Source organism: Somniosus microcephalus, chromosome 6 (assembly GCF_052327205.1).
Source record: "Somniosus microcephalus isolate GS21.2 chromosome 6, FLI_Smic_1.0, whole genome shotgun sequence".
Classification (NCBI taxonomy): Eukaryota; Metazoa; Chordata; class Chondrichthyes; order Squaliformes; family Somniosidae; genus Somniosus; species Somniosus microcephalus.
The window spans coordinates 131,477,908-131,502,558 of record NC_140992.1 but is presented as its reverse complement, the minus strand read 5'-3'; the positions used below and the strand labels follow the sequence as shown (position 1 = coordinate 131,502,558).

Sequence of the window (24,651 nt, the reverse complement as noted above, 5' to 3'; positions counted from 1 at the left end):
TCTCCAAATTTGCAGACGACACAAAGCTGGGTGGGAGGGTATGCTGTGAGGAGGATGTCATGAAACTCCAGTACGATTTGGACAGGTTGGGTGATTGTAGTGCATTTGCCATGTTTCTGCCCAATGTGGATAAATGTGAGGTTATCCACTTTGGTGGCAAAAACAGGAAGGCAGATTATTATTTGAATGGCAATAGATTGGGAGAAGGGGAAGTGGAAAGAGACCTGGGTGTTCTTGTGCACCAGTCGCTGAAGGTAAGCATGCAGGTGCAGCAGGTGGTTAAGAAGGCAAATGGTATGTTAGCCTTCGTAGCAAGAGGGTTCGAGTACAGGAACAAGGATGTCTTGCTACAGTTGTACAGGACCTTGGCGAGACCGCACCTTGAATATTGTGTGCAGTTTTGGTCGCCTTACCTGAGGAAGGACGTTCTTGTCATGGAAGGAGTGCAGCGAAGATTCACCAGGCTGATACCTGGGATGGCAGGAATGACGTATGAGGAGATTGTGTCGATTGGGCTTATACTCACTGGAGTTTAGAAGATTGAGAGGGGATCTCATCGAAACCTATAAAATTCTCTCAGGCCTGGACAGACTAGATGCAAGAAGAATGTTTCTGATGGCTGGGGAGTCCAGAACCAGGGGTCATAGTCTAAGGATAAGGGGTAAGCCATTTAGGACTGAAATGAGGAGGAATTTCTTCACCCAGAGAGTGGTGAACCTGTGGAATTCTCTGCCACAGAGGGCGGTGGAGGCCAGTTCATTAAATATATTCAAGAAAGAGTTGGATATATTTCTTAAGGCTAAAGGGATCAAGGGATATGGGGAGAAGGCAGGGACAGGGTACTGAATTTGGATGATCAGCCATGATCTCATTGAATGGCGGAGCAGGATCGAAGGGCCGAATGGCCTACTCCTGCTCCTATCTTCTATGTTTCTATGTAACAGGCCAACGACGACTCGAGTCTGGATGACTCTACGTCAGGTGGGGTTACATGTAGCGTGACATGAACCCAATATCCCGGTTGAGGCCGTCCTCATGAGTGCGGAACTTGGCTATCAGTTTCTGCTCGACGATTTTGAGTTGTCGTGTGTCTCGAAGGCCGCCTTGGAGAATGCTTACCCGAAGATCGGAGGCTGAATGTCCTTGACTGAAGTGTTCCCCGACTGGGAGGGAACACTCCTGCCTGTCGATTGTTGTGCGGTGTCCGTTCATCCGTTGTCGCAGTGTCTGCATGGTTTCACCGATGTACCATGCTCTGGGGCATCCGGAGCATGGTACATCGGCGAAACCATGCAGACACTGCGACAATGGATAAACGGACACCGTACAACAATCGCCAGGCAGGAGTGTTCCCTCCCAGTCGGGCAACACTTCAACAGTCAAGCACATTCAGCCTCCGATCTTTGGGTAAGCATTCTCCAAGGCGGCCTTCGAGACACACGACAACTCAAAATCGTCGAGCAGAAACTGATAGCCAAGTTCCGCACTCATGAGGACGGCCTCAACCGGGATCTTGGGTTCATGTCATGCTACATGTAACCCCACCTGACGTAGAGTCATCCAGACTCGAGTCGTCGTTGGCCTGTTCTCTCTACAGATGCGGCTGGACCTGCTGTGATTTCCAGCAAAAAAAGTTTTTTGTTTGTTTTTTGTTTTTCATACAGACCCCAGCATCTGCAACATTTGACCCCTTGTGTCCGCACCTCATTGTTCTTTGATGTAATGTTTTCCTGACTGACCTGTTTGGACACCATTCACACCTTTGATTGCTGTGATTATCTCTCTGCTGAGGTGTGATAAAGGGCAGTTAGAAAGATTACCTGTAATCATCTGGCAGTGTTCTGACTATATGTGCTGTGCTTATATGCAACTCTTCACTTCACCTGACGAAGGAGCAGCGCTCCAAAAGCTTGCGATTTCAAATAAAGCTGTTGGACTACAACCTGGTGTTGTGTGACTTCTTACATTTGTCCACCCCAGTCCAACACCGTTATCTCCACATCACAAAACTAGCTAGTTCATTTACTGTTTGTACGGACCATGCTGTGCATCAATCTGCTGCCACTTGTGCTTATACACTAAAACTAACATTGGTTGTGAAGCATTTTGGGATGTCCTGAAGACATGAAAGAATATAAATGCAACTCTTTTTTTCACATTCTTTTAGGATATGTTTTCATCATTTGTGTGTTATAGATGCAGACTTAGCGGCTTAAGAGTTGCAGACGCCCCTCCAGTACCAAGGTACCTTTTGTTTTAATTAATTCACAGAATGTGGGCATCACTGGGAAGACTAGCATTTATTGCCCCTCTCCAACTGCCTTTGAGAAGGTGGTGGTGAGCCACCTTCTTGAACCGCTGCAGTCCGTGAGGTGAAGGTTCTCCCTGTTCGGGAGTGAGTTCCAGGATTTTGACCCAGCGACGATGAAGGAACGGCAATATATTTCCAGGTCAGGATGGTGTGTGACTTGGAGAGTAACTTGGAGGTGGTGGTATTCCCATGCGCTGCCCTTATACTTTTAGGCGTTAGAGGTCGCAGGTTTGGGAGCTGCGGTCGAAGAAGCATTGGTGACTTGCTGCAGTACATATTGTAGATGGCACACACTGCAGCCATGATATGCCAGTGGTGCAGAGGGAGTGAATTTTTAAGGTGGTGGCTGGGGTGACGATCAAGTGGGCTGCTTCGTCCTGAATGGTTTCAGGCTTCTTGAGTGTTGTTGGAGCTGCGCTCATCCAGGCAAGTAGAGAGTATTTCATCACACTCCTGACTTGTGCTTCATAGATGGTGGAAAGGTTTTGGGGAGTCAAAAGGTGAGACACTCACTGCAGAATAACCAGCCTCTGACCTGCTCTTGCAGTCACAGTATGTGTGTGGCTGGTCCAGTTAAGTTTCTTGTCAATGGTGACACCCAGGATGCTGATGGTGGGGGATTCGGCAATGGTAATGCCACTAAATGTCATGGGGAGACAAAGAAACATAGAAACTAGGAGCAGGAGTAGGCCATTCAGCCCTTCGAGCCTGCTCCGCCATTCAACGAGATCATGGCTGATCATCCAAACCCTAGCACCCGGTCCCTACACAGACAGCCATCCTACCCAAGCACATGCTAGCATAATATTGTTTTTTTTGTATTTCTTTCTTTTTTTTCCCCCCACAGGTCCTCTCTTAAAATTACTAACAGAGATGGAATCTTAATTATTAAGGAATTTCTTAATCAATATATGTTTATCTTCTTACTTGGCTTGTTTTAATAATTACAAGTTTTGTGTGTGACTGTGAACAAATGTGTCCCGATTGGTTGGATGAGTGGATGAGCGATTAGCTCCCTCTATTTGTAATATTTGCATATCAAATTGTGATTGGCCTGCAGGCATCTGTAAGACTGCTATAGTTTTTTTAAGATCCAGGTTAGGGATCCTGAGGGAAGTCATTTTGTTTTCTGCTGATGTTGTGATGGTGCAGTAAGTAAATCAGACTTTATACCAAATAAACCAGTTACTTGTTGAACTCTGTTGTCCTTCAATTTAAAATATACAAAATAATACACTATTGGTGATGTAGCGTCGTGTGTGTACAGGTCATGCTTCCATCACATGGAGCATCAGCAAAAATGTACTCACCCTGTTGCAATCGTGATGGACCGCAGTTCGACACAGAGATGAATGCCCTTTATTTCTCTGCATAGAACAATGCCACGTTTACCGTCGGATGTGTGGAAGCATTTTACCCCAGGCATTAAAGATGGAAAGACTGTGTACATGTGCAAACACTGTAGAAAGCCATATGTAAAGAATGCCACAAAGATGCAGCAGCATTTATCCAAATGCAACAACTTCACTCATATTACGTCTATTGGGTGCGCAGCTTATGGGCTTAACCTGCTCCTCAAGGACATCATGGGTTTGAGAACCATGGAAGCACTGTACAAGAGAGCCAAGCAAGTTGTTATGTCAGGGGAAAACAAGTAGTTGCAGCAACCTACAACTCCAAGCAAATGACAAAGAACAAGAACACTAGATGGGGTGGTGTTGTCATAATGTACAACAGCCTTCTGGAGGGTAAGGAGTCGCTGCAAGAAATGGCAATATCCCAGTCTGGGGATATGGAAACCACCATCAAGAAAATACTGCTGGATGATGTGTTTTGGGAGAGTGGTTAGCAGCCTTAAACTACTCTCACCAGTAGCATCTGCAATTGCTCAGATTGAAGGAGATGACGCTGTCTTGTCAGATGTTCTCAGGCTTTTTACTGATTTAAAAGAACAAATCAGCATTGCCCTACCCACATCCCTGCTGCTCAAAGCAGAGGAGAAGGCAATTGTTCAATTCATACAGACGCGTCAAGAATTTTGTGTCAAGCCGATTCATGCTGCAGCATACATGCTGGACCCAAAGCATGTTGGGAGACCAATACTTTCTGGAGAACAGATCAACAGCGCTTACAGTGTGATTTCTACCCTCTCACACCATCTCAATCTGGATGTGGGCAAAGTTCTGGGAAGTCTGGCAAAGTTCTCTACCAAGCAAGGCCTTTGGAATGGGATATGGGAATCATGCAAGCCTATCAGTGCACATACCTGGTGGAAGGGACTTTGTGCATCTGAGGCCCTGTCACCTATTGCATCGGTGATACTCCAAATCCTACCTTCATCAGCGGCCTCTGAACGAAACTGGTCACTTTTTGGGAATACGCATACAAAGGTGCGCAACAGGCTGACTAACAAGAGAGTGGAGAAACTGGTGGCTATCCGGGCGAACCTACAACTTATTGAGCCAGATACAGAAGTGTCCACCACACAGCTAGACACTGACAGAGAGGAGGAAATGGACACGTCAGAGCCAGAGAATCAGGAGGAGCAATGAGGAGCAGAAGACTCATGAGTAGAAGACTCAAAGGGACATAATAAGGACAAATTACAGGCTAAATAAGCTGACGCTCTTTTTATTTTATTTTAGATGGGTCTTTTTTGTGGGGGTTCAATAAAGTTCAAAATTATAACCTAAATAAAGTTTTGAAAGCCTGTTTTTATTTGTATGGAACAGTATGTCTATTTTGACGACAAAGATAATATAAGGGCCAGAGACAAAAACCATCAGTGTGCAAAAAAACTCAAAATTCCCGAAAATTCCCATGGAAAGTTTCCTCTTTTAAAAATTCCCAGAATTTTGCAACCCTACTCTTGTGTAGTGCGAATGTTACCTGCCACTTATCAGCCCAAGCCTTAATATTGTCCAGGTCTTGCTGCATGCGGGATTGCAAATGGAACTGAACACTGCAATCATCAGCAAACAATCCCACTTCTGACCTTATGATGGAGGGAAGGTCATATAGAAGATGTTTGGGTCAGTCTTGCTAACCACTGCATGCGTCACTTCAGTAAGACAACTTGAAGCTACACTTTAAATTAAGGTGGCCTCCTGTGTATTTGTACAATATGGGTGCAGGGGGCAGAAAGGTGAAATGGATCAAGATTTCAAAATGCCAATGAGAGGGACAGTGAAGGTAGAGAGTAATTTTGGGGTGGTGCACTCACTCACTAAACCATCTCATGAGTTGGAACTGACAACCTTTAATCACCTCGCAGCTCACAAAGTGTTTTTGGTTAATCTACAAATGCCACATTTTGAGATATGCTGGCTCCATTTGACTTGCTCAGTGAAAGGAATCATGCACTTGAGATGTAGACTGAAAATGAGATACAAAAGCCAAAGGAAGTCAGCTTTGATATGCATTTCGTCTTAAAAATGAAATACAAATGAAAATCTGAAAGGAAATATTACTAAATTATTGTACCGTTAACTTGACTGCGGATCAATATTTTAAAAATATTTCCATCATCTCCCATGGCAGAGCTCAAACAAAACTTCAAATATTCTTGTCTGCTGATCTCCTACTCTCGAATTCTTTATCTCCCACTGCAAGATCCAGCTCCTTTTCTCTCTCCATGGATTACACTTTCTCTCACGATCTATGCATCTAAGTTGCTCAGTTGCCTCTCGCACGATTCTACGTTCTGTACAGCTGTCACACACACTCGGTTTTTGTACATCTCCCACAAATTTCCTGTGACATGCCCATGATAAAAGTCAAGAGGGCTGTTTTGTAATTAACAGGTTATGCAATGTATAATACATGTAATGTATAATGTAAAGGATAACAAACTGAGAAGAACCTTGACAAGGTACAGACTTAGCGAACATAGCCTAGTGATCGAAAAAGGCAGACAAGGCTGCCAAGAGAGGACAGGATATGCTCTCACTGCAGTCAGGGAGTGGTGGAGACAGAGATGCACTTCCTCACAGCTTGTGGAAAATATCAGGGCATCAGGGAGAATTTCTACCAAAAATTCTCACAAATATGCCCTGATTTCAGAAATCTGAATGACAACCAAAAACTCCCATTCCTACTGGGAGAGGAGAGAAGCTGTGTAACACTGGCAGCACACTATGTTACAGCTTGCCATGAACAGAGGGACAACCAGTAAACTAAGAAAAGAATATATATAAACAATGCGAATGTATATTTATACACTCAGGGATATACCTGTTTATACACTGTATGAATAGAACTGCGTTTATGTGCTAAACCATAAATGTATTTTGATGCTTTGGCAACAGAAGATGTAACTTATCATGCCAATAAAGCGATTTGAATTGTGAATTGTAATCCAATGGCCAGGTGACTGATTAATTTTATTGTTAAAATAATAGTGTGATGGGGAAGCGTTACATGAAATGAACGTTACATACAAGATGATTCTAATACACCCAACAAAATGTTTCTTCTCTCCACATCTTCTGCTCTCTTCTTTCCCCTCACACCATGGAGCCCAACTCAAGGGTCTGACACATTTCTGGTCTCTCCTTCCATCCAAAAAAAGCTCGGAGCACAGAGCTTTGTCCCAGGCAATCAGTCGCCAGCAGGAATGAACTAACCAAAAAACAATCATGCAGATCATTTTCTGATCAATGGGACACAATGAACTTTCTACTCTACACACCTATTACATCATGTATCCCATCACACCTACCTTTAAAATGGCCACACAGGGCCAGATCACCCACTCGCTGAAATTATGAATATTTATAGTCTTGTGAATATACACCTAAATTATGTCTTGATTTTAACCCCCATTCCCGTTGTCACACTTACTTCCTATAACATTTTCCCCACCACTTTTAATTATAACAAAACAAAATTTGACTTACATAGCCACCGTAAATCAGTGGCCCCGATAATACACTCTACGTTACATTGCAGGACACTGTTATAAAATAATCCTGACTTACAAGCAACACCACAAAATATTCTGTGCTGTCTAGTGTTGGTGTATATCAGTCAATGCATTTTCTTGCAACCCAACTGATGATTACATGACTGTTGCTGTATTTTCAGCAGAAGGCAAGGAGAATGACTGAGGTGAAGAGAATCAGTGTATACGGGTGTAGCAACTGAAAGCTCTACCTAAGTGGAGTTACTGTTGTAACGCAGGAAATGCGGCAGCCAATTTGCACACAGCAAGTTCCCACAAACAGCATGTGATAATGACCAGATAATCTGTTTTCATTATGCTGATTGAGATAAATATTGCCCAGGACACTGGGGATAGCTCCCCTGTTCTTCAAAATAGTGCCATGGGATCTTTTACGTCCATCTGAGGGGACAAACGGGGCCTCGGTTTAACGTCTCATCCAAAAGACAGCACCTCAGACAGTGCAGCACTCCCTCGGTACTGCAATGGCCTGTCAGCCTAGATATTTTTGTGCTCAAGTGCCTGGAGTGGAACTTGAACCCACAACCATCCGAGTGTCAAATTGAGACAACAGAAAGTAAGGTAGAGAGAGAAAAAGACAAAGAATTACAATAAATTAGCTTGCATTCTTTCCCCTACTGCAGCAGCTGCCTCACATACTGTGCCCAGCATACTATGCATTATGAACAAGTATATATTATCAATGCATGAGTACATTCTAAACATTACTGCCCTGCAGCAGCTACCTTGATTTGGTACCTGATGATTCTGATCAGCAAGTACAGGATGAGAGGGAAGGCGCATCGCAGTGAGCAATACGTTTTTGGAGCATACAATAGGATGAAGGCAATGCTACCAAAGGCTGAGGAGCTATTGTTGACAAAAACAAGAGGTAGCCTCAGCCCCATTGAGCAGCACTAGGAAATAAGGGAGGCCCGGGATCACAGTTGGAAATAGCAATATCACACACATCGACATATCATTATTAATCTTCTTGCAGTAGCAGGGGCCCTGTGTCAGTAATTCTCCCACAGTGGCAGGAATCCAGCTCTGGAGGGGGCATCAGTAATCTTCCTAAACAGGTGTGACCTGCCCTACTTTGGTGCTTTATTTATTTTCTATCTTCGCAGGTGGAATTACTTCTTGGCCTTGCTGTCATTTTTTCCGGCCAGTTGGTGCACAGCTGCAGAGTGATGAGCCCCTGGTAACCACTGACCGTATTGCGTTGGTCAAATCCATGGGACGCGACAGATAAAGGGAGTACCACAGATTATGTTGTAGTCTATCAATGAAGAAATTCTTTCTGCTAGGATTGATTTTATTCTGTGGGCTAAATGTAATGCCCCCCCCTTAGAGTTCATTGTTTCCAAAACAATCTCCAAATGGTAATTAGAGGTAATTCAACTAACAAGATTAGTAGAACCAAATCAGATTAAAACCCAACAACCAGTTGAGATGCAAAGACCAGAGGAAAAGCCTCAAGATGAGGCCACAGAAAAAGGAACGCTGAATTTCAGCAAGGGACTGGGGAACCTGACGAAACAGTTAAGCTTGTGGTGAGAGCAAAAAGTGTTATATCAGTTGTTTGACAGAAGGGACACGAGTGAACAGAAGTATTACTGTACTACAGATTACACCAGAAGTAATTTGTATGCAGCACTGAACAGGTAGCAGAATGGATAGTAAGCTGGCTGCAAAACAGAAAACAGAGTAGAGGTTAAAAGGTATTTACTCAGACTGCCGGAAGGTGGGAAATTGTGTTCCACAGGGGTCGGTGCTAGGACCACTGTTGTTAATCATTTACATATACTATTTGGACTCGGGAATCGAAAGAACAATTTCAGAATTTGTGGTGACACCAAATTGGGGGGTATAGTTAATACTGAGGAAGACTGCGGCAAAATACAAGACGACTTTAATAAACTTTCAGAATGGGTGTGTAAATGGCAAATTAATTTCAATAGAGATAAGTGTGAGGTGGCACATTTTGGTAGGACAAATAAAGAGGCCACATATTCCTTGGAAAGTAAGAGTCTAAATGGGGTAGGGATCTACAGGTGTCCTAATAGAGGTTTTAAGAGTTATGAAGGGGTTCAATAGGGTAGACAGAGATATTTCCGCTTGCAGGGGGGTCAAAAACTAGAGGTCAAAAATATAAGAGTCACTAATAAATCCAATAAGGAATTCAGGAGAAACTTCTTTACCCAGAGAGTGTAAGAATATGAAACTTGCCACCACATGGAGTAGTTGAGGCAAATAACAGAAGCATTTAAGGGGAAGTACATGAGGGAGAAAGGAATAGAAGGATATGGTGATTGAGTGAGATGAAGTAGGGTGGGAGGAGGCTTGTGTGGAGCAGAAACACCAGCATACAGCCAGTTGCACCGAATAGCGTGTTTCTGAGCTGTAAATTCTATGTACTGTAGATCAGAATACTCAAAAACTGCAAAATGCAGCATCTATTCCACCTGTCATAATGTCAGCAGTTAAGAAATGCTTTGTTTTATTGAAAAAACTTCTTGAAACGGTTGCAGAATGTCAGTGCTTATTTGAAATAAAAAACAATGACAACTATGATTGAGAGGAATAAATGGTAACAAATGTTAGTATGATACAAAATCTATCACATTTTGCGATAGCATTTTAGGTGGAACCACATCGCCTACTCGAGATATTTAGACAATTTTGTAGTTTCCCTTCCCTTTAAATGCAAACGTGTGTATCGTCCAGAGCTCATTATTCACATGTGCTCCAAGATTTGTGAAGCAGTAACATCTGAAATCAGTGGGACTGCCCTTGCGTGATTCCAGTCCTCCCTGTCCAAATCAGTTAATGCATCTCCAGCAATCGGCTTGTGCTCCCACCCGCCCCATTACCTCTGCAGCCCCAATCCAACAGAGTGAGGCTCCACGTGTATGACATCAAGCTTTTCCTCTCCACCACTTCCCCCGACCCCACAAACATCTCCATGAGCCAGAATTTCCTCCAATTAAACATCAGAAAGACAAAAGCCATTGTTCCCCCCCACCCTCTCAATAAAACTCCACACTGGTGCCATCAACTCCATCCTCCTCTCTGGCTATTCATTCTAGCTGAGCCAGTCTGTGGCCAGTATCAGCATTAGCATTCTCATTCTGTTCAACTCTGAGCTGAACTTCAAACTCCATACCCAACCACGCACACATTGCCACCTCCAAAGCATTGCTTGCATCTGCCCCAACTTAGGCTGCGCTGTCACCAAAATTCTTATCCACATCCTCATTGCCTCACGACTTAATCCGTCAAATGCCATTCTTACCAGCCTCTGCCCTCCAACTTCAAATTGTCCGAAACTGCACCACTTGTATCTTGCCCCACTAGCCCTTCCATACTGACCTATGCTGCCCTCCAAACCCCAACAGACTGAATTTAAAATCTTCATCTGCAAAGCTCTCCATGGTCCAGTCACACCAAGCGCTGCCACCTTTTCCATGATGTCTTCTCCCTCATCCTCCAGTCCTCTGACCTACTGCCCATCATCTACCTCCTCCCACCTTTGATGACAGCCACCTTGGCCCTGAAAACTCCATCCCCCAAACTCATTTCCCTCACACCTTGAAACACATTTCTGAACTAGCTTCAAGTAACCTCTCCTAACCCTCCTGTAAAGACTTTGTCTGCTCCTTATCTCCTCTGCAAAGCACATTAGGACGTTATTCTACACAACTTGCATTTATATATAGCGCTTTTAATGTAATAAAATGTTCCAAGGTGCTTCACAGGAGTGTTAGCAAACAAAATTTGACACCGATCCACAAAGAGGTATTAGGACAGGTGACCAAAAGCTTTGCCAGAGATAGGAGAGTCTTAAAGGAGGAGAGAGAGAGGTAGAGAAGTTGAGGGAGGGAATTCCATAGCTTAGGGCCCAAGGCAGCTGATGGCACAGCCGCCAAGAGCATCAGGGATGCGCAAAAGGCCAGAACTGGAGAAGCGCAGAGATCTCGGAGAGTTGTAGGGCTGCAGGATAGTGAGGGGCGAGGCCATGGAGGGATGTGAACATGAGGTGAGAATTTTTAATCCAAGGCATTGCCAGCCCGGAAGCCAATGTAGGTATGTTAGCAAGCACAGGGGTGATGGCTGAGCGGGACTTGGTGCAGGAGCAGAGCTTTGGATGAGCTCAAGTTTACGGAGTAAGTGGGAGGTCAGTCAGGAGAGCATTGGAACAGTCAAGTCTGGAGGCAAGAAAGGCAGAACGAGGGTCTTCACAGCAGATGGGCTGAGGCAAGGGTGGAGACGGGCGACGTTAGAGGTGGAAGTAGGCAGTCTTGGTGATGGAGTGGACACGGGGCCAGAATCTTCGCACAAGGTCATAAGAACATAACAAGTAGGAGCAGGAGTAGGCCATACGGCCCCTCGGGCCTGCTCCGCCATTCAATAGGATCATGGCTGATCCGAATCTAGAGTCACGTCCACTTCCCTGCCCGCTCCCCGTATCCCCTAATTCCCTTATCAGCTAGGAAACTGTCTATCTCCGTTTTAAATTTATTTAATGTTGCAGCTTCCACAGCTCTGAGGTAGCAAATTCCATAGATTTACTACCCTCTGAGTGAAGAAGTTTCTCATCTCAGTTTTGAAAGGGCAGCCCCTTATTCTAAGATTATGCCCCCTAGTTCTAGTCTCACCCATCAGTGGAAACATCCTCCCCGCATCCACCCAATCAACCACAGGTCAAAAAGAACGCGGAGGTTGCGAACGGTCCAGTTCTGCCTCAGACAATGGCCGTGGAGGGGGATGGAGTTTGTGGCAGGGATTGAAGACAATGGTTTTGGTCTTCCTAATGTTTAATTGCAGGCCCTCCTATTTCGCATCTACATGCTGCCCCTTGGCTACATCATCCAAAAACATGTCAGGTTCCACGTGTACGCTGACGACATCTAGCTCTATCTCACCACCACCTCTCTCGACCCTTCCACTGTCTCTAATTTGTCACACTGCTTGTCCGACATCTAGTACTGGATGTGAAAAAATTTCCTCCAACTAAATATTGGGAAGACGGAAGTCATTATCTTCAGTCCCCGCCACAAACTACACTCCCTAGCCAGCAACTCCAAGCTAACGTAGTACCATTATTCAAGAAGGGTAGAAGGTTAAACCAGGGAATTACAGGCCAGCGAGCCGAACATCAGTGGTAGGGAAATTATTGGAAAACATTCTGAGGGACAGAATTAGTCTCCACTTGGAGAGGCGGGGATTAATCAAGGATAGTCAGCATGGCTTTGTCAGGGGGAGATCATGTCTAACCAATTTGGTTGAATTTTTTGAGGGGGTGACTAGGTGTGTGGATGAGGGTAATGCAGTTGATGTAGTCGACATGGACTTCAGTAAGGCTTTTGACAAAGTCCTGCATGGGAGACTGGTCAAGAAGGTAAGAGCCCATGGGATCCAGGGCAATTTGGCACATTGGATCCAAAATTGGCTTAGTGGCAGGAGGCAGAGGGTGATGGTCGAAGGTTGTTTTTGTGACTGGAAGCCTGTGTCCAGTGGTGTACCGCAGGGATCGGTGTTGGGTCCTTTGCTGTTTGTAGTGTACATTAATGATTTAGATATGAATGTAGGAAGTATGATCAGTAAGTTCGCAGATGACACGAAAATTGATGGAGTGGTAAATAGCGAGGAGGGAAGCTTCAGGTTGGTCAGATGGGCAGAACAGTGGCAAATGGAATTTAACCCTGAAAAATGTGAGGTGATGCATGTGGTAAACCACTGTCATACCTGTCTGTGTCTGTATGTGTATTCCACTAGGTACAGGTCTGGACATGCCTCGGCTGACTCCTCCCACTATTCCAGGTATATAAGTGACTACCTCCCAGTCCCTTAGTATTCTGGACGGGTCGACCACTCGAGACAAGACCTTCATTCTTTAGTTAATAAAAGCCTGATTGTTACTCGCTCAACCTCAGTCTTTTGAGTAATTGATGGCGCATCAATTTTATTAACTACATTTTTTATAATGGAGAAGATCCTCACACCAGCATGCCTGGACCTGGACAGTCGGGAAGCGGACGCTTCCACCAAGTTTGCTCACTGGCTCACGTGCTTCGAGACATTCCTGACTGCCTCCACTGCGGTCGAAACGGATGCGGACAAACTGTCTGTCCTGTTCTCCAAGGTGAACCACCGAGCGTACTCAGTCATCCGGGACGCGACCTCGTACACAGCCGCCCTCCAGCTCCTCAAGACCCAGTACACGCGCCCTGTGAACGAAGTATACGCTAGGCACCTTCTGGGGAGTCGCAAGCAACAACCTGGGGAATCGACTGAGGAATACCTCCAAGCACTGTCCGTGCTTGGCCGGGCCTGTGGGTGTAAGGCGGTAACGCCCACTAAGTACACGGAGGAACTGATCCGGGATGCCTTCGTAGCGGGCCACAGGTCCAACTACACCCGACAGCGACTGCTGGAGCAGAGTGACCTCACCCTCGACAAAGCCTCCGACATCGCACTAACGCTGGACGCAGCCTCCCGGGGCATGGATGCCTACTCCTCTGCACCGTGGACGCCGCGGGGAACGACAACCTGGGACACGGTAGGACAGCCCCATAGCACCGTGCCACCCCAGCCACAGCCCAACAACGGCCCAACTACCGCAGCAGTGTCCCAAAGCCAGACAGCAGTATCCCAAGGCCAGAAATGCTACTTGTGTGGCCAGGCCAAACACCCCAGAGCGCGCTGCCCGGCGAAGAATGCGACCTGCTCGGGCTGCGGGAAAAAGGGACACTACGCCAGCGTCTGCAAGGCCAAAGCCACCCCGAACGCCAGCAGCGCCGCGTGTGGGCCGTGCGAGCCGCCATCTTGGGCCACCCCAGCCATGTGCGAACCACCGCAGCAGCAGCCATCTTGGACGACTCCAGCCACATGGGAATCATGTACACCGCCATCTTGGACACCAGCCGGGACGCAGCAGACTGCCAACCCCCCCCCATCTGATACTCGCAGCGACACACCGACCCCTACGCTGGCCTCTGTGACGCTGGACCAAACGAGACCGCACCAGCTAGCTCGGTCCAAAATGGACGTTAAGGTAAACGGCCATGCAATAAACTGCCTTTTTGACTCCGGGAGCACAGAGAGCTTCATCCACCCCGACACGGTGCGGCGTTGCTCTCTCCCAGTCCTGCCTGCGCACCAGCGGATTTCTATGGCCTCCGAGTCCCAGTCAGCGGACATTGGCGGCTACTGCGTGGTGACACTAGTAGTAGACGGGACTGTGTTCAATAATTTTAAACTCCTGGTCCTGCCCGACCTCTGCGCTGCCGTTCTACTGGGGTTGGATTTCCAGTGCCACCTCAAAAGCGTTACGATGGCGTACGGTGGCCCCCTCCCCCCACTCACAGTCCGCAGCCAGCAGCCTCCAAATTGCCCGCCGCGCACCAGATGCAACCTCTCCACACTCAGAGTCCTACCCCCCCCACTGTTTGCTAACCTCACCCCCGACTGTAAGCCCATCGCCACAAAGAGCAGGCGATACAGTGCCGGGGACAGGGTTTTCATCAAAACCGAAGTGGAACGGCTCCTGAAGGAGGGGATTATTGAGGGCAGCTCCAGCCCTTGGCGAGCCCAGGTTGTGGTCGTTAAGACCGGCGAGAAACAGCGCCTGGTCATCGACTACAGCCAAACAATAAACCGCTACACCCTGCTGGACGCCTACCCACTCCCCCGCATAGCTGACATGGTCAACCAGATCGCGCAGCCCTGATAAAAGCCACTCGCCCTTTCGAACGCCTGAGCGTCGATTTCAAAGGGCCTCTCCCCTCCTCCGACCGCAATGTGTACTTCCTCAACATCATTGACGAGTACTCCCGGTTCCCGTTCGCTATCCCCTGCCCGGACATGACCAGTGCCACGGTCATTAAATCTCTGAACAGCCTCTTCACCCTGTTCGGTTTCCCCAGCTATATCCATAGCGACCGGGGCTCATCGTTTATGAGCGACGAACTCCGCCAGTACCTGCTCGCTAGGGGTATAGCCACAAGCAGGACCACCAGTTACAACCCCCGGGGGAACGGACAGGTGGAAAGAGAGAATGCAACTGTTTGGAAGGCCGCCCTACTAGCCTTAAAGTCTAGGGGCCTTCCGACCTCCCGCTGGCAGGAGGTGCTCCCCGATGCGCTCCACTCGATTCGGTCACTTCTCTGCACTGCCACCAATGCCACCCCTCACGAGAAAATGTTTGTCTTCCCAAGGAAGTCCACATCGGGGACATCGTTACCGCCATGGCTGACGTCCCCAGGGCCGGTACTACTGAGAAGACACGTGAGGGCCAATAAAACGGACCCCCTGGTCGAGAGGGTCGACCTCCTCCACGCCAACCCCCAGTACGCTTACATTGCGTACCCGGACGGGCGGGAGGACACAGTCTCCATACGAGACCTCGCACCCTCGGGGACCGCTGTAACCCACTACCCATTACCACCGCCCCCCCCCCACGACCCGATATCCAACCCCAGCAGCCGGCACGTCTGAGCCCGTCACCCACGAGGACTACACTCCAGGGCCCCAGCCTACACGGGACGCGACGCCGGAAGCTCCACCACCCCTGCCGTCGCCACGTCGATCACAGCGGCAGACAAGACCTCCGGAGAGACTCCAATACACGAACTTTTAAATACACTTCACCCCGCCGGACTCATTTTTAAACAAGGGGTGAATGTGGTAAACCACTGTCATACCTGTCTGTGTCTGTATGTGTATTCCACTAGGTACAGGTCTGGACATGCCTCGGCTGACTCCTCCCACTATTCCAGGTATATAAGTGACTACCTCCCAGTCCCTTAGTATTCTGGACGGGTCGACCACTCGAGACAAGACCTTCATTCTTTAGTTAATAAAAGCCTGATTGTTACTCGCTCAACCTCAGTCTTTTGAGTAATTGATGGCGCATCAATGCATTTTGGGAGGACTAACAAGGCAAGGGAATACACAATTAATGGTAGGACCCTAGGAGGGATAGAGGATCAGAGGGACCTTGGTGCGCACGTACATAGATCCCTGAAGTCAGCAGGACAGGTAGATAAGGTGGTTAAAAAGGCATATGGGATACTTGCCTGCATTAGCCGAGGCATAGAATACAAGAGCAGGGAGGTTATGATGGAGCTGTACAAAACACTAGTTAGGCTACCGCTGAAATACTGGTCGCCACACTATAGGAGGGTGTGATTGCATTGGAGAGGGTGCAGAGGAGATTCACCAGGATGTTACCTGGGCTGGAGCGCTTCAGCTATGAAGAGACTGGACAGGCTGGGGTTGTTTTCCTTAGAGCAGAGAAGGCTGAGGGGGGACCTGATTGAGGTGTACAAAATTATGAGGGGCATAGATAGGAACTTTTCCCCTTAGTAGAGGGGTCAATAACCAGGGGGCATAGTTTCAAAGTAAGGGGCAGGAGGTTTAGAGGGGATTTGAGGAAAAACTTTTTCACCCAGAGGGTGGTTGGAATCTGGAACTCACTGCCTGAAAGGGTGGTAGAGGCAGGAACCCTCAACATTCAAGAAGCATTTAGATGAGCACTTGAAACACCATAGCATACAAGGCTACGGACCAAGTGCTGGAAAATGTGATTAGAATAGACAGGGCTTGATGGCCGGCGTGGACACGATAGGCCTCTTTCTGTGCTGTATAACTATGACGACTCTATCCCTCTCCCTGGCAACAATGAGGTTGAACCAGGCCGTTCGCAACCTTGGTGATGAGCTTCCGACCACATACCCACTCCATCACCAAGACCGCCTGCTTCCACCTCCGTAACATCACCCGACTCCGCCCCCGTCTCAACTCATCTGCTTGTGAAACCCTCATCCATCCATGCCTTTGTTACCTCTAGACTTGACTATTCCAATGCTCTCCTAATCGGCCTCCCACCTTCTGTAAACTTCAGCTCATCCAAAACTCTGCTGCCTGTACCCTAACTCGCACCAAGTCCCCTTTACCCACCATCCCTTTGCTCAGTGACCAACATTGGCTCCCAGTCCTCCAATGTCTCAATTTAAAAATTCTCATCCTTGTTTTCAAATGCCTCCATGACCTTGCCCCTCCCCATCTCTACCCTCCTCCAGCCCTACAACCCTCCAATTCTACCCTCTTACACATCCCCAATTTTAATCATTCCACCATTAGCGGCCATGCCATCAGCTGCTGACCCTAAGCTCTAATTCGCTCCATAAACCTCAAACTCTCTTTCCATTTTAAGATGCTCCTTCCAACCTACTTCTTTGACCAAGCATTTGATCATCTGCCTTATGTTAATCGGTGTCAAATTTTGTTTGATAACGCTCCTGTTGAAGCGCCTTGGATATTTCACTACTTTAAAAGCGCTATATAAATGTAAGTTGTTCAATTACATCGAATTTACAGCACAGAATCAGGCCATTCGGCCCAACTGGTCTATGCCGGTGTTTGTGCTCCACACAAGCCTCAACCCATCCTACTTCATGAAATCCGATTAGCATAACCTTCTATTCCTTTATCTAGTTTCCCCTTAAATGCATCTATGTTATTCACCTCAACTACTCCATGTGGTAGCAAGTTCCACATTCTAACCACTCTTTGGGTAAAGTTTCTCCCGAACTCCCTATTGGATTTGTTAGTGATTGTCTTATATGTGCGATCACTAGTTTTGGACTCATCCACAAGTAGAAACATCTCGTCTATGCCTACCTTCAGAATTTAAGTAAATCTTTTTTGCACCTCCTCCAGTGCCTCTACACCCTTTTTATAATATAGAGACCAGAACTGTGCACAGAACTCTAAGTGTGGTCTAACCAAGGTTCGATACAACTTTAACATAACCTCTCTGCTTTTCAATTCTATTCCGTTAGACATGAACCCCAGTGCCTTGTTTGCATTTTTATGGCCTTGTTAACCAGCATTGCTACTTTTAATCATTTGTGAATCTGTACTCCTTGATCCCTTTGCTCCTCTACCCCATTGAGTACACTCCATGTGGTAGCGAGTTCCACCACTCTGGGTAAAGACATTGCTCCTGAATACCTTATTGGATTTATTCGTGACCATCTTATATTTATGATGACTCCTAGTTTTAGACTCCCCACAAGTGGAAACATCTTCATTACATCTACTCTATCAAATCCCTTCATACTTTTAAAGACCTCTATTAGGTCACCTCTAGATTCCTATACACCTCTAGCCCATCTAGACTCAGAAAATAACACGTGTAAACATTGTCCCAGAGGTATATGGCCTCCAAGATGCACCACCTAACACTTACCAATATTCATATTCATCTGTCATTTACACACCCATTCTATAAGTTTATTAATGTTGTCTTGTATTTTGTCACACTCTTCCTCAGTATTAACTATTACCCCACCCCCCAAAAAAATTTTGGTGACATCCTCAAATTTTGAATTTGCACTTCTGATTCCTGAGTCCAAATAGTAAATAGCGAACAGTGGCCCCAGCACTGATCCTGATGGAACACCATTTCCCACCTTCAGCCATTCTGAATAACTACCTTTAACCCCCTACTCCGTTTTCTAACCAGCTTGCTATCCGTTCTGCTACTTGGCCCGACTCCACACGCTCGGACCTCAATTATGAGCAATGATCCCCCTAAGGTGCGTGGACGTGCATCAATCCGGAGGTTCCGCGCAGGCCGCTTGCAAGCTGTTGCCACTGGAAGAGATACCCCGCATGCGTGGCTGCTCAAACTTAAAGGGACCTTGCATGAAAAATAATTAGAGGGAACCTAATGCAGTACCTTATCAAAGACCTTTTGAAAATCCAAATATATTACATCTACTACATCACCCTTAGCTGCTCTGTTGCTTCTTCAAAGAAATCAATAAGGTTGCTGAAGCATGACTTTTCCTTTTGAAATCTGTACCATTATATTTTGGTTCCTAGACGTTTTTCTATTACATTTTTTAGTGAACATTCCATTACTTTTCCTACCAACAAAAATTTCTGCTCATCCAATACTGGATGTCGGACAACCAGCATGACAAATCAGAGGCAGTGGAGGGGTGTAGAACTGGGTGTCGTTACCATACAGAAGGCAGTTGAGGCCAATTCATTAAATATATTCAAGAAGGAGTTAGATATATTTCTTAAAGGCTAAAGGGATATGGGGAGAAAGCAGGGACAGGGTACTGAGTTTGGATGATCAGCCATGATCTCATTAAATGGCAGAGCAGGCTTGAGGGGCCGAATGGCCTATTCCTGCTCCTATGTTTCTATACATGTGAAATCTGACGTTTTATTTCCAGATGATGATTGAGGGGCACCATGTAGATGAAAAATGGGCCTGGTATCAAGGGGCACTATTAACTATTCTATATAAATGTAAAAAATGTTGTCACATTTAATTGCAACTATATGCACTTTCAAAATCGCTCCCCTCTTCTTCCCCCAAAGTCAGTTTTCTTTTCCAATTCCCAGCACAGAACTCTTTCCCCCCCTCCCCTCCCCCAGGTGCAACTGAACAATTCTTCCCCCTCCCCACCTGCTAATTTCACGTTAGTCAGGGGTACAATTTGTATCACATCCAAACCCCACTGCTGAACTCGGAGCAGGTTAAAAGTGCCACGAAATCTGAAAAGCCGAATCCTCTTCCTCCCACCCATCAGTCCCCTTCGCACCTCCAAAGCCTAAGCCGCACATCACACTCTGCACACCGGGGCGACTATCCAGTCCTTTCGAGGTCCGGGTCCTCTGATCCCTCCTCAGAAACAAGTCCATCTTGGTGATGTCCGGGCCTGACTACCTGCCCTGCCGGGTCTGGCTTTCTCTCCCACTCCGGCCCTTCCCTCCCACCCCGGGGCGGTGCCGGGCCTTCCCCCCTCACCCCGGGGCGGGGCCTGGCCTTCCCCTCTCACCCCGGGGCGGGGCCTCCCTTCCCGCCCGCCCCGGGGCCGGGCCTCCCTTCCCCTCTCGCCCCGGGGCCGGGCCTCCCTTCCCCTCTCGCCCCGGGGCCGGGCCTCCCTTCCCCTCTCGCCCCGGGCCTCCCTTCCCCTCTCGCCCCGGGGCCGGGCCTCCCTTCCCCTCTCGCCCCGGGGCCGGGCCTCCCTTCCCGCCCGCCCCGGGGCCGGGCCTCCCTTCTCTCCCGCCCCGGGGCCGGGCCTTCTCTCCCGGCTCTGTGCGCAAAATGGCGGCGGCCGGATAGCACTGCGCCACTCTGCCCGTACAGTGTGCGTGACTGAGGCGGGCAGGCAGGGCGGTGCGAGATGCGGGACTCTCACTTACCACAGTGCGGTCTCACTCAGTTTGGGTTCACTCTAGTGCCTGTCCGCTGCCGCCCTTTCGATCCCCTTCAGGCCGCGGGTCTCCTCACCACCGCCATCTTCCACAAACACCCCCTGCGCCGGAAGTGACGCCCAGTGCGTGCGCGGCCCCGCCGCCGCATCACCCTCCAACGGGCGCCCGGCGCTGCCCCAATGCGCATGCGCATTGCCCACGTTGTCTTCATTGGGATGTCGACACGTTTGTTTCAATCGGAAGTGCCCGACTCTTCACAGCTTCGCTCCCAAAAACACATACGGTGTAAATATACCGTAATCCTTATAGTATCCTCACTGCAACTAATCTTTAACTCTAACCCATTAATGATGCTGTTACCATGCTTTGCGTCCAACTACTTGAACTATATACTGTATTCTTCCACTCCTCTCCATATCATAGAATGATAGAGCACAGAAGGAAGCCATTCGGCCCATCCTGTCTGTGCTGGCTCTTTGGTAGAGCTATCCAACTCCAAGGAGGATTTAAAGATTGTGGCCAGAGCGTCCCTCAGGAACCTAGGATACATCCCATCTGGACCAGGTGACTTTTCTACTTTGAGGACGACCAACCTTTTAAGTACAACCTCTTTATTTTTATTCTATCTAATATCGCTACTGCCTCCTTTGAAGAGGAAGTATTAAGGGGTTTAGCATCATTGAAAGTGTATAAATCCCCAGGCCCGGATGAAATGTATCCCAGACTGTTAAGAGAAGTAAGAGAGGAAATAGCAGAGGCTCTGACCATCATTTTCTAATCCTCTCTGACTACAGGTGTGGTGCCAGAGGACTGCTAAAGTGGTACCACTGTTTAAAAAGGGAGAAAGGGATAGGCAGAGTAATTACAGGCCAGTCAGCCTAACCTCAGTGGTGGGAAAATTATTGGAAAAATTCTGAGGGACAGGATAAATCTTCATTTACAAAGACACGGATTAATCAGGGACAGGCAACATAGAATATAGGAGCAGGAGTAGGCCATTCGGCCCCTCGAGCCTGCTCCGCCATTTATTGAGATCATGGCTGATCATCCAAATTCAGTACCCTGTCCCTGCTTTCTCCCCATATCCCTTGATCCCTTTAGCCTTAAGAAATATATCTAACTCCTTCTTGAATATATTTAATGAATTGGCCTCAACTGCCTTTTGTGGTAGAGAATTCCACAAGTTCACCACACTCTGGGTGAAGAAATTCCTCCTCATCTCTGTCCTAAATGGCTTACCCCTTATCTTTAGATTCTGACCCCTGGTTCTGGACTCCCCTGCCATCGGGAACATCCTTCCTGCATCTAGTCTGTCTAGTCCTGTTAGAATTTTATAAGTTTCAATGAGATCCCCTCTCATTCTTCTAAACTCCAGCGAATATAAGTCCAATCGACCCAATCTCTCCTCATACATCATTCCTGCCATCCCAGGTATCAGTCTGGTGAATCTTCGCTGCACTCCCTCCATGGCAAGAACACCCTTCCTCAGAAAAGGCATCCAAAACTGCACACAATACTCAAGGTGTGGTCTCACCAAGGCCCTGTACAACTGCAGCAAGACATCCTTGCTCCTGTACTCGAATCCTCTCGCTATGAAGGCCAACATACCATTTGCCTTCTTAACCGCCTGCTGCACCTGCATGCTTACCTTCAGCATGGATTTGTTAAGGGAAGGTCGTGTGTGACTAACTTGATTGAAGTTTTTGAGGAGGTAACGAGGGTCGATGAGGATAGTGCGTTTGATGTAGTCTATATGGATTTTAGCAAGGCTTTTGATAAGGTCCCGCATGGTAGACTGGTCACAAAAGTAAAAGCCCATGGGATCCAAGGCAAAGTGGCAAGTTAGATCCGAAATTGGCTCAGAGGCAGGAAACAAAGGGTAATGGTCGAAGGGTGTTTTTGTGACTGGAAGGCTGTTTCCAGTGGGGTTCCGCAGGGCTCAGTACTGGATCCTTTGCTTTTAGTGGTATATATCAATGATTTGGACTTGAATGTAGGAAGTATGATTAAGAAGTTTGCAGATGATACAACAATTGGCTATGTGGTTGATAATGAAGAAGAAAGCTGTAGACTGCAGGAAGATATCAATGGACTGGTCCGGTGGGCAAAACAGTGGCAAATGGAATTCAATCCGGAGAAGTGTGAGGTAATGCATTTGGGGAGGACTAACAAGGCAAGGGAATACACAATAAATGGTAGGACATTGAGAAGTGCAGAGGATCAGAGGGACCTTGGAGTGCATGTCCACAGATCCCTGAAGGTAGCAGGACAGGTAGATAAGGTGGTTAAGAAGGCATACGGGATACTTGCCTTTATTAGCCGAGGCATAGAATATAAGAGCAGGGAGGTTATGCTTGAACTGTATAAAACACTAATTAGGCCGCAGCTAGAGTACTGCATGCAGTTCTGGTCACCACATTTACAGGAATTATGTGATTGCACTAGAAAAGGTGCAGAGGAGATTTACGAGGACGTTGCCTGGGCTGAGAAATTTTAGCTATGAGGAAAGATTGGATAGGCTGGGGTTTTTTCTTTGGAACAGAGGAGGCTGAGGGGAGACCTAATTGAGATGTATAAAATTATAAGGGGCCTAGATAGAGTGGATAGGAAGGACCTATTTCCCTTAGCAGAGGGGTCGATAACCAGGGGGCATAGATTTAAAGTAATTGGTAGGAGGTTTAGAGGGGATTTGAGGAGAAATTTTTTCACCCAGAGGGTGGTGGGGATCTGGAACTCACTGCCTGAAAGGGTGGTAGAGGCAGAGACTCTCATCACATTTTAAAAGTGCTTGGATATGCATTTGAAGTGCCGTAACCTACAAGGCTATGGACGAAGTGCTGGAAAGTGGGATTAGGGTGGATAGCTCTTTGTCGGCTGGCACGGACAAGATGGGCCGAATGGCCATCTTCTGTGCTGTAAATTTCTATGACACCTCCTTTACTGCAACATTGGTAGCATCCTCTTCTCTAGTGAAGACAGATGTAAAGCAATGTTCCTTTTAAGTTGTACAGCCGTGCAGCGCGCTGCAGCTCCTGCGCAGCCGGCTCACCGGCTTTTAAATGGGAAAAACCGTGCACCAGCAAAAAATTAAAGGGAACATTGGTGCAAAGTATTAATTTAGTACTTCAGACATGCCCCCTGCTTCCACAAGAAGATCTCCTTTTTGATCCCTAATCGGCCCCACCTTTCCTTTGACTACCCTTTTACTATTTATGTGTTTATAAAAGACTTTTGGGTTCCTTTTTATGTTAGCCACTAATCTATTCTCATATACACTCTCTTTGCCCCTCTTATTCCCTTTTTTAGATCTCCTCTGTACTTTATATTCAGCTTGGTTCTCTATTATAAACCTTACATTTGTCATAAGCCTCCTTTTTCTGTCTCATTTTAATCTATACCTTTAGTCATCCAGGGAGCTCTCGCTTTGGATGCCCTTCCTTTCCCCGTCACGGGACTATGTCTAGTCTGTACCCGAGCAATCTCCTCTCTGAAGGCCTCCCATTGTTCACTTATTGTCTTTGATTCCAGTCCACCTGCGCCAGATCACTTTGCAACTCCCTGAAGTAAGCCCTCTTCCAGTTAAGTATTTTATGCTTGATTGTTCCTTGTTCATACCATAACTGTTCTGAACCTGATGATATTATGATCACTGTTCCTCAAATGCTCTCCCACTGAAACATGCTCCACTTGCCCCACTTCATTCCCCAGAACTAGATCCAGCACTGTTTCCTTTCTCGTTGGGTTGGAAACACACTGATCAAGAATGTTTCTCTTGTACACATTTCAGGAATTCCTCCCCCTCTTTGCCCTTTACACTGTTACTATCCCAGTCTATATTAGGATAATTGAAGTCCCCCATTATCACTACTTGCATCTTTCTATAATTTGCCTGCAAATTTCCACTTTTCCTCTCATTCTCTCGTCATGTTTCTGTTTCATTGCCTATTTTCTTCTCCATCGTTTTCACTCCTCATTCCCTGGATCATTCCCTCTTTCCACCATTACTCCTGTCCCCTCTTTGTCTCTCATACCCATTTCCAATTCCTTCATTCCTTCCTGCCTCTCTGTCATTCTAATTCACATTGAAACAAGCGTGAGGAGGAGTATGAAGGATGTAGTGGGAAGGTGAGTGTGTTATAACCACCTGCAT

The 24,651-nt window shown here is 47.1% G+C and overlaps 1 protein-coding gene across 4 annotated transcripts in view; it reads right to left on the bottom strand.

The window, feature by feature from the left end:
• wdr33 (WD repeat domain 33) overlaps positions 1–24,651 on the bottom strand; it is a 191,985-nt gene that overhangs the window by 149,940 nt on the left and 17,394 nt on the right. For 2 of the 4 annotated variants that reach the window (XM_085990785.1, XM_085990789.1), the window contains exon 1: positions 20,490–20,623. The exons of 1 other annotated variant lie outside the window; for it this stretch is intronic. The gene's annotated coding sequence lies outside the window, so the exon portion shown is untranslated. Of the gene's footprint in view, positions 1–20,489; positions 20,625–24,651 lie in introns of those variants that run through there. One more of the 4 variants, XM_085990788.1, reaches the window with a different exon arrangement.